Raw genomic sequence first — 11,937 nt, forward strand, 5'->3', positions numbered from 1 at the left:
ATATACATATATATGCATATATATATATACATATACATATATATGCATATATATATACACATATATACATAGATATATATACAAATATATATATATATATATATATAAATATATATATATATATATATATATATATACAAATAAATAAATAATTATATATATACATATATATATACATGCCGTTTTATATATATATATATATATATATATATATATATATATATATATATATATATATATATATATATATATATATACATACACACAAATACAGTAAATAAATTATACAATATATATGTATATCTATATATATACATATATATATATATATATATATATGTATATATATATATATATATATATATATATATATATATATATATATATATATATATATATATATATATATATCCTGTCGCTCTTAGGGGAAAGGGAGTAGTGATACCCTAGTCCTAGTGAGAGGGGTTGCCGCGAGAGGTACACTCGGAAACCATACTCTCCCACAAATTGTGGAACCGGCGGGTTGTAGTTAGGAAAGGGGGAGAGCGTGGGAACTGTTGAATCTGCGTGTGTATATGTGGGCATTGTGTTTGCATAACTAAATTTTATCTAAATATTTAGAAGTCATCTTTGACTGCTCGGGTACACCAGTATACAGTTAAAATAGAATTGAGAAAATTTCATTTCAAAACTCCATAGCAACGGGAAACATTCTTCAATTGATTTATTTCCAAATATCAAAGTTTACAGTTGGTTTGACGATGAAATAAAAAACCTTCACTTTTTTTCCTGTGTGGTGGAATATCATATTACGTTTACCCGGTGGAGCATAAATGGAATCATCGCAATCTGATGTCCAATATTAGTTTTAAGGTTTTGATGGAAGTCAGATATTATTAAAGATGCCAAAAATATATTAACAAATAAAAAATAAGCAGATGCATTCATGTAAATAATGAGCATTTTGCTATTGCATTGGCTAATACTTTAAAGGTTTAAAGGCCGTCCATGGTGGCAGAGGCAAGGAACAGTGACACTGCCCTAGTCACTGACCATATATACATATGATCAGCGCTCAGGCCCCCTCTCCACCCATGCTAGGACCAAGGAGGGCTAAGCAAAGACTGCTGATGACTCAGCAGGTAGACCTATAGGCTCCTACGAACAATCCATCCTAAGCTCGCAAGAATAGTAAAGTTACAACCACTAAAGGAACTAACGAGTTTAAGCGGGACTCGAGCCTCGAGCCCCAGTCTGTCGATCACCTTTTTAATCTTTTAATAGTTAAGAAATATAATAAAACTGAATTCTTCAATGACACTCAACACAAAGCAATACTGGGAAACTATACTTATAGGAGTTATAGGATGTTAAGTATTTTTTCCTTGTTTCCTTCTTTAACCAGTTGAGTGACAGGATTTTCCCCTTTCACATAGACGAGAAGAAACAAAAGTAGTCAGAGTACAAAATTAAATTCCTCAAATTCTATTGACATACCTTTATATACTACTTTGCAATAAGTATGTAACCACAATATAAACTAGAGGGTATTCAAGTAGAGAGCATGCCTTCACCATTCCAGACAGTCTTATTTAGCTCTTAACTCCACTGCCTACTTATACTCACGTTGTATTTTCTTCAAAATCTAATGAATTCGTCCATATGTCATACCCCACACGGCTATCAAGTTTCGTTGAAATTGGTTCCGTCGTGTTTGCTTAATGTTGTTAACACACACCAAAAAAAAAAAAAAAAAAAATTATACATCTACTTAACATTACGATTATTTTAAAAGTACTATTGCGTACTTGTAGTTTGATGTACTTTATCCAAAATGTTACAGATTCATTCTTCGATCACACCCAACATGACTACCAAGTTTGGTCTAAATTTGTAAAGTCGTTTTTGTGTGAACTTGGTATAAGACTAGCAAACAAGCAAAATAAACTAACAAAATGACAAGGGTGAATACATACCCTTCACATTTGGTTAAGGCAAATACTTGTATTTTCCACCTGATTGTTAGTAATATCTATTGTCTTTAGGATAAATGTCACCTCTGGAATCCTACAATTTTTCCCAGTCAAGATAGTATCCTCAGGCTAAGAACGTCTGTATAAATAAATTCCCAATGAAGGTCAGGCACGCATACGTGGGTATTATTCTCTTAGATAAAATAAACATGGCTCATGTGTTAAAATAAAATAAATACGGCATATGATTAAATAAAATAAGTGAGAATCTAATAGCAATTATAAAGTACCTACAAATATCAAAGCCTTGTTTATGAAACCTGTAAATGGTCAGACATCAACAAAGATTCCTAATTAGCAACAGTCATGCTGCAAGTATTGTACGCCTTATAAGGAAAATTATACATATATACATACATACATACCTCCATATTTATATACAGTATATATATATATATATATATATATATATATATATATATATATATATATATATATATATAAACATATATTCAGCAACCCAATAACCAACCATATCCATGTAGCTAATTGTTGAAAAATCAACAGATAATAACAAACAACTATGTATGGCATTTATAGATGAGAAACCTTTAATTTTGTCAAATTTGAGCAGCAATGACAGCCCTCCAAAGGAATATATATACATACATATATATATATATATATATATATATATATATATATATATATATATATATATATATATATATATATATATACCCCTCTGATGGTCCAGCACTTTGCTGCAGTAGAGGGGCTTGAGTGTCCCAATGATGGGCTGGGTAATGGCGGTGGGGTAGTTTATCCACCCTGGCAGGCTCAACCATACCGCTAAGGCCAGTTCTGAGAGACCAGACCAAGACTGGACCCCTATAGGCCTTCTCCTTTATTTTAATATAGGCAAAGGCTAGGAGAAGGAAAACTCCAAAATCAAACCAAACAAGACCCCAACGGCGGAGCTTCCCAGCGCCGGCGGAAGAGGGCAATGCCTGTCGGGCAGGCAACAAGACGGGCCTTGACATAACAAGAACCCGACAGCCTGATGCAACCAACATCGGAGAAGCCGCCTGTCTCATATGTCTTGAGCCGCGGTGAAAACGATGTGGGCCAACTGTGTGTGCGTGGCCGTTGCAAAACCACGACCACCCAAAACAATATACCCAGCTACTGGCATTCTGTCGTTTCCTCCACCCTTCTTCATCTCTTTCTCATAGGAGGCTGATGGCTAACGACAGAACCCAATACTCGGACACGAGTGGGCGCCGACGACGATATATATATATATATATATATATATATATATATATATATATATATATATATATATATATATATACATATATATATATATATACATATATATACATACGTATACATGCATATATATACATACGTATACATGCATATATATACATATATATGCATACATATATATATATATATATATATATATATATATATATATATATATATATGTGAATATATATGTATATGTATATATATATATATATATATATATATATATATATATATATATATATATATACCTGTATATATACTGTATATACTGTATATATATGCATATATATATACATATATATATATAGTACATATACATATGTACACACACACACACACACACACACACACATATATATATATATATATATATATATATATATATATATATATATATATATATATATATATATAAATGATGTAGACCGACCTTTCAATAAAAACACTAACTTAAAAAATATCACATTATAAGAAATAGCTTTTCCAGACTGAAGCTCACCTGCGGCCGAAATCCAGAGAAATTTCCGCTCTTAAGGGAATTTTATCTCAGAACAATACTCCTTGCAATGTATCTCTTTAAGGGATGTGTTTATATTATTTCAAGGTATATGTTCTCATTATTTCAAAAAGTGTCTTCTTGTTTTTCCTGACTTAATTTTTATTCAATTTTATTGATTTTTATTCAATTTTGCATCATATCTCTAATACTATCCTTCCATATTTTATTCGCCGGTAAATTAAGAAAACCATATTGTGAAATCTTCATTTCTGAAGAGAAGATCCGAAGGACATGATCTTCAAAACGAGGTGGAATTTATATTATGATAAGAAGGTCTTTTAACCGTGGCTGTGACATATATAAGGCTGGGTATTAGTATTGAAGTAATTTCGATTCATGTATGCACCAATAATTATTTAACTTTATTTCGGATCTTCCTTTCATCACTATATTAGGTCTCTCTCTCTCTCTCTCTCTCTCTCTCTCTCTCTCTCTCTCTCTGTAATTTTATCTTTCTTTCGTTCTGATCTCATCAACTGTTCCTATATACAGTAATCAGCTCAATCCTCTTTCTTTCTGTTTACTATGATAACTTTACCCATCACTTTAACCACATTCCCTTATTTCACTCCATTAACGTATTTTCTTGGCCTTTTACTTTTTTCTCTTCAAATTTTTTCCGTCTTTAACGAAGCAATGGGTTTAACTATCGTTCCAGTTGTTTAATTTTCCTCCTAATCTTACCTTTTCCTCCTCAAATTTGTCATTCTTGAACTATCGTTCAGTTTGTTTAATTTTCCTCCTAATCTTACTTTTTTCTCCTCAAATTTGTTATTCTTTAACTATCATTCCGTTTGTTTAATTTTCCTCCTAATCTTATTTTTTATCTCCTCAATTTTTTTCATTCTTTACCCATCGTTCAGTGTGTTCAATTTTCCTTCTAAGCTTACTTTTTTTTTATTCCTTCTAAACCACCTGGAACCTCATCTTCATGTGAAGGTTTTTCTCGTTCGTGATTGCGAATAGTTGATAACTTTTCCTTTCTTTTCATGTTGTCCCTGGAAGTTCGTTCTTCTCTTTGACTATCACATTTTTTTCATGAGTTCATTCAGCCACAATTTTCCTTTTCTTCATCCTTTCCAGCTTTTTCTCCTGTTATTTTGTCATTTTCCATTATTCTATCCTCTTTTATTCATAAAGCAAATGTTCCAAGTCTTCTCTCACCTTTTCCTGTTTTTCATCCCTATCACCTAACTCATCGTTCCTCCTACTCTCATACTTTACTCGCAGTCTTTCTGATCCTCTTTATTACTTTATATATATATATATATATATATATATATATATATATATATATATATATATATATATATATATATATATATATATATATATATATATATATGTATGTATGTATGTATGTATGTATGTATGCATATATATATATATATATATATATATATATATATATATATATATATATATATATATATATATATATATATATATATATATATATATATATATATCCTCCCTTCCAAGAAGTGAATGTCTCATCTCTTCCCCATCTCATAGCCCGTGTACTAAACACAGGACTAAAGCTTAACGCCCTAGGAGCAAGGTTTGCTGGCTCGCCATTTGCTTTAGGTAATTACCGTGTTCCAGGGCTGGGAAGGGGGGCGGGGGAGGGCAATGCCATGGGTGAGGATGAAGCAGAACCATTCTCGGCGTTGTTATGTTATAGAGCCGTCTTGTATTGTTGTTCCTGCTGGTATTGTTTGCATCAGTTCCTCATCATGATTTTCTTCAACTTTTCATGGTTTTTTATAAACTTATCATGGTTTCATCAACTCGCCATGGTTTTCATCATCTAATCATGGTTTTCATAAACACCTCGAGAGTTTTCATCAACTCTTCGTGGTTTTCATAAATTATCATGGTTTACTTCAGCTCGTCATGGTTTTCATCAACTCATCATGGTTTTCAACATCTTGTCATGGCTTGCGTCATGTCAGCATAATTTTCATCAATTCATCATGGTTTTCATCAACTCGTGGTTTTCAACATCTTGTCATGGTTTTTGATGTATGTATGGTTTTTACCAATTCGTCTTTGGTTTTCATACTCGTCATGGTTTTCATCATCTCTTTACGGTTTTCTTCGGCTCGTCGTTGTTTATTAGAGTGAGAAAGAATGTACTGCACTAAACGCTGCATACATACGTAACCATTGGGTATGTACATAAGTTTGTATGTATATACGTAAACACATACCTTGAAAGATTTTCGCTATTTCTGAGGTAAAGTTTGATAAGTTGGACGGCAAGAAGGTGGGCCATCATTCAAGTAATTATGTACAGAGCAGTAAAGGATTTTCCTACGGTGCCAGTTTATCTCTCTCTCTCTCTCTCTCTCTCTCTCTCTCTCTCTCTCTCTCTCTCTCTCTCTCTCTCTATATATATATATATATATATATATATATATGTATATATATATTATATACACACTATATATATATATATATATATATATATATATATATATATATATATATATATATTCATATATACACATATAATTATATATTTATCAATATATTATACATAAACATATATTGTATATTACACACATATAAACATATACTGTATATATATATATATATATATATATATATATATATATATATATATATATATATATATATATATATACATATATATATATATATATATATATATATATTTATATATATAATATATATATATATATATATATATATATATATATATATATATATATACACTGTATATATATATATATATATATATATATATATATATATATACATATATATATATATATATTATATATATACACTGTATATATATATATATATATATATATATATATATATATATATATATATATATATATATATATACATAAAGATAATTAATGATATATAAGCAAAAGATTAACGAAAGTAATGCATGCATACGAAGATTGATTGAATAACAACCCTTTTGAAGCGGACAAATAACAGGTCTAAAGAACTTCTTAGCAGAGTGAGCGTCCTTCTCCTAACTTTTCAACCTGGAATTATGGTGGAGTTGATGAGGACAAAGAAGGTGAAGATGGAAGTTTATGAGAATTGCCAGATGGTGAGTTTGTTATTTTCGCGTGGTGATAATGCATTCGCCAGCAAGGAAAATACAGTAATTGAAAATGAAGAAAATTATCTTCAGAAAGAATTAAGCTTGTCTGCTATGTTGTTTTGCTTGCTAGAAAATGAATTTGAAAATTGTATTGATGCTAATCTGGAAGATGAGGAAGGTTTATTAGAAGATGCCATGGAAGAAGGGGGATTACAATATGTTGGAGGGTTTATAGCTCGGAAGTTTCCTCAGTATGAATTTTTAGGCAATAGAGCAACTAAAGGGGATAATACATGGATTGGTGCTGTAAGTAGGGATGACAGAAAACTGATGAAACCCAACGAAGAATTTTTCGAAAATCTAAAAACAATGGAAAAAAATGTTTTTGTTTTCATGGCAAAAAATCTTTGAAATCAGGGGGAAACGTAATAACTTCATTAGCACATTTCATTACTTCAGGAAGTTATTAGGTATTTTGTGGGTTGTCGTACTTTTTTTAGGATTCGAATTCTAAATAGAAACATTAGCTCATCTCGGAAAGCTGTAAGTAAAATGTTGAAGTTGGTTTCTTAATTATTCACTTGTAAGAAGAAAGATTTAAGACAAGCATAACCATGTTTATCACGGAAGTGGTGGAAATGTGAAAATTAAGGTTTTATATATTATTCCTTTATTCTTGTAAATAAATGTAATTAGATGATTTTTTATGCACAAAATACAGAACTGTTTCCACTGAGTAATTTTATTTTACTATGATAACTAAGCGTCTCTTAATTTGTTATTAATTACAAAGAAATTAACAAAAACCCCTATATTGTATGAATGTTGACAAGGGAGACTCGGACGCATTGGCTATGCTGACGTCACGGATTATCTCTCCCCAAACCCCCATATCCTCACTAATCTGCGCGTGAGAAGACCTCGTATTCTATAGACCTTGGTCGCCAGGAGGGAAAAGATATTCCTGGCCGGAAAAGACGACGAGAGAGTGTTGAGGAAATCACTAGATATTTTTAAGCGATATTAAGGAGGAGTTTTTATATACCCTCGATGAAAAGTAATATGGGTTTTCTTCAACACTTCAATTCATCAAGAAAAGGGATCAGTTTCTTTAATTAGTAAGTAAATTTTCTATGGATTTTAGTAAATGGCATCCTTTTAACCTTGATAAGTAAAGGTTAACGTAAAAGAGTCTGGTTTCAATAACACCTGAGGAGATGAATACCAGAATATCAGCCGGGCAAACCCAACACTCAGATGGTGCCCAACCACAGCAGTATTCTCCCAAGTATACAACTTAACCACCACGTCTTGGCCTGGGATCAATCTGTAGCGATGCGAATGCAAAGCGAACGTGGTACCCCTGTGCATAGGATATATATATATATATATATATATATATATATATATATATATATATATATATATATATATATATATATATATACATATATATATATATATATATATATATATATATATATATATATATATATATATCACACCAAATGAAAACAATGCTTAGCTAAACTCCTTAACTAATAAGCTACTAATAATGACTAATATTGGTGCAAGACTTTACGAGTAGGAATATCAAAACAATTAAACTTTCACGAGTTTGATCGCTTAGTGATAATTGAATGTCACGTTTAGATATGTTTTCCCAGTTGAAGCTCATAATACACAATCACAACTTATCTCTTCCATAGTAAATTGAACATCTCAAACTCTGAAATCACTCAGCACGACTTTATACGAGATCTATTAATTAGATACTCGAGTTTGACCAATGACAATTATATGGTAACGTGTATGTTCGTATATTGCATCTTGCAGTTTTCCAAAGGGTGAACTTTCAAACAGATTTATGGTGCATTACCAAATACGGTTGTGGTGACCTATTTGAATCGTTCATGCCTTCCAATCTGCTGAACTGTGGTTCGAGACAGGCTCAAGCTGGATAATTTCTTTTAATGTTTACAACCTCACAATCCTTGTGAACTAATAATAGGAGTTTGGGGGACCCTATATGTATTTCTGCAGTCATCAGAAGCCATTGCCTGACTCCCTGGTCCTAGCTTGGGTGGAGAGTAGCTTGGGAGCTGATCCTATGTATATAAGTAATGATAATACATTGATAAACCCATGACCCAAGGGATCATAGGAGAGTTGGAGTGTGAACGACAGCCATAACAGGGTGCGAAAGTAAGACCAAGCTAAATCATTGCATAGGTAACATTTACTTATGTATTGTCAACATGTCACAAGCATCCCGTGAGAAACAGTTGACCTTTTGATCTCTACCACCGGAACCAGATGGCTTCCCATTATAATCCAATGTAATCATATTTGTAATAAATGCTGAGTTACTAATGTCGCGTTATCAACGCAAACCTATGTTAAAGCAGTTCTACTTATCTTTTCATACAAAATGGTCTTCCGACCAAACCATCCATACTCCAGTGATGGAGTTAACAATAAATTTGTTTAAAGTTAATTTAACTTTGACTTATTTCAAGAAGTAACCTACAACTCTAAATAATTCTATATCACATTGAAGAGATATGAGACAGAACAACGAATGTGTGCGTATAACATTCTCACACCAACAATTGGTGGCAGCGATTACAACTATAACAACCAGATATTACAACTGTAATAATTAGCAGTTACAACAGTAATGAATCTACAATTACGAGGAAGTATCTACGTCTACCGAAGTAATGAACTCATCGAATATCAACTATAAATCATATATAAATTGAGGAACTGGATCTTCAATCAACATACATCATTAAAACATCTTAAAAAGACGAAGGAATGTCCTTTAACTATATCAACGTTTACTGAACAAACATTCAAGAATCACATCCAGGAGAAAAATCCATTCAACAACGCACAACGGAAATCAAGTCCAAACATTCATCACCCAGCTAAACTCTTGCAAAACCAGAGAGAGAGGAACTGACGTCATCGAATCTTCGTCATATATATACAGAAGCTAAGTACATTCTTTATTCATTAAATTTTTTACAGTGAAGTGTTTTATGTCACGAATCGATCGTCCATTATTGCTGGGGTGAGTTATTTGCAAATCTTCATTTTCTTTCATTAAAGGAATCTATATTCAACTTCGAATTCTCGTCTAGAATTTTTTCTCTGTGTTAATTCCGTTTTCTTTCAGAAGTTCTCGGGAAATATCTTTGTCTTAATATCATTATTTTGGGGAACTTTATTATAATCTGCAACATATCTTTATTGTATAGTGCTTATGCGTTTACGCAGTGGACGTCTGTATTCATATAGAGATTTCGATAGGATCGCAAGGAATCGTAGAGATAGAAAAAAAAAGTTAAAGTAAACATGACGCCTCCTGTGAATCCCAGTAACCCCACTCCTGGACCGAGTAACCCTGCTCCCGTAGTAACTTTAGTGAGTGCTAGATCAGCTATCCTTCCTTTTCGAGGTCGGGTCAATGGGTTCTTACCTCAGAATGCCGAGTCATGGATATCATCAGTTGACGCTCATTTAAACTCAAAACATATCACAGACCCGTTTGTACAATTACAAGAAGCTAAAAGTTTTATAGACTTTGCTAAAGGAGATGCAAGCGCATATCTTAGGGGAGTTTCTTTTCAAGAGGCAGTTACATGGGACGATTTCAAAGTTAGGCTACCTGCGATCTATGGCGGTGAAGAAGCTTTAGATTTAGTTTTGACATTAAGAAATACACTTAATCAAGCCTCTATGACTCAGCTTAATGTTATAGAAAGAGCGGCTCTCATTGCTGATGGGCTTAATGAATATCAGGATATTTTAGGTAATTCCACATGGGTTACAGGAGATAACATCGCCGTGAAAGATTTCTTACGATTAATGTATTTAACTTGCATTACAATTATGTTGCCAGAGGCTTTAGTGCGGTGTTTTGATAAGAAGCTAACGCCCGAAAGTACAGAATTAGATGTATATAAACAGATAAAGAAACACAGGTCTAAGTGTACTGATCTTGATCCTTTGTTTACTCAAGTTTTGGCAAAAAATGAAACTAAGCCACAACAAGTAAACGTAGTTAATAATAATCAAGTTGCAGGGATGATGTGTTATAATTGCAAACGCCAAGGTCACTTGATTGCAGACTGCAGAACGCGATTTTGTTTGATACATAATAGTTCAATTCATTCATATAATCGATGCTACTCGCGTAATCAACAACAGAATCCTAGAAACACTCAGTCAATTCCCTATGGAAATAAAAAGAAAAATCCTCAGTTCAATAAGAAGAAACAGTCAAACGACAATGCAGTTCAAAATCAAAAACAAACAAATAGTACTTCAAATAACTCTATTCCTGGGCTGTCTAGCCAGAACTCGCAAGGTCAGACGAATTTTCAAAATGTGCGAAGCAAAGCAAATACCACATAATTAACTCCAATGGGGAAGAGAGTGATGTTGGGTCATTCGTATCAACATCCCTTGTATCAAATAATCCATTTAATAATTTACCAGATTATTGTGAGGCAATAGATTTTCCTATGAAACACACGGCCGAATCAAATAAATCAGTGCAGGTTTCCGTAGTTTTGCAACAAATTCACGCAATAATAAGCCAAAAGGAGTTACGACCAATATTATATGCTATAAATTTAAAACACCGATCCTTTACATTATTTTTTGACTCTGGTAGTCCACGTAACATCATGGATTTGAGGACTCAATACTTGTTATTTTCGAACTTCCCTATAGGGAAGTCCGGAGTAAGGCTCCCGGGTATAGGAAATAATGAATTAAATGTAATAGGTGTAACTCATGTTAAGTACAGGGGCGGTAAGCGCGTGTTAGCCGATACCTTTATCGTTGTACAAAACAATGATATGTATCCAGCTGTAATTATAGGATACCCATCTATGGGCAACCAAAACATTATCTTAACCCCTGCCAAACAAGCTCTGTATATCAAAGGAAAATTCTATAAGTCTTCTGACACTTTG

Source organism: Palaemon carinicauda, chromosome 21 (genome assembly GCF_036898095.1).
Source record: "Palaemon carinicauda isolate YSFRI2023 chromosome 21, ASM3689809v2, whole genome shotgun sequence".
Lineage (NCBI taxonomy): Eukaryota > Metazoa > Arthropoda > Malacostraca > Decapoda > Palaemonidae > Palaemon > Palaemon carinicauda.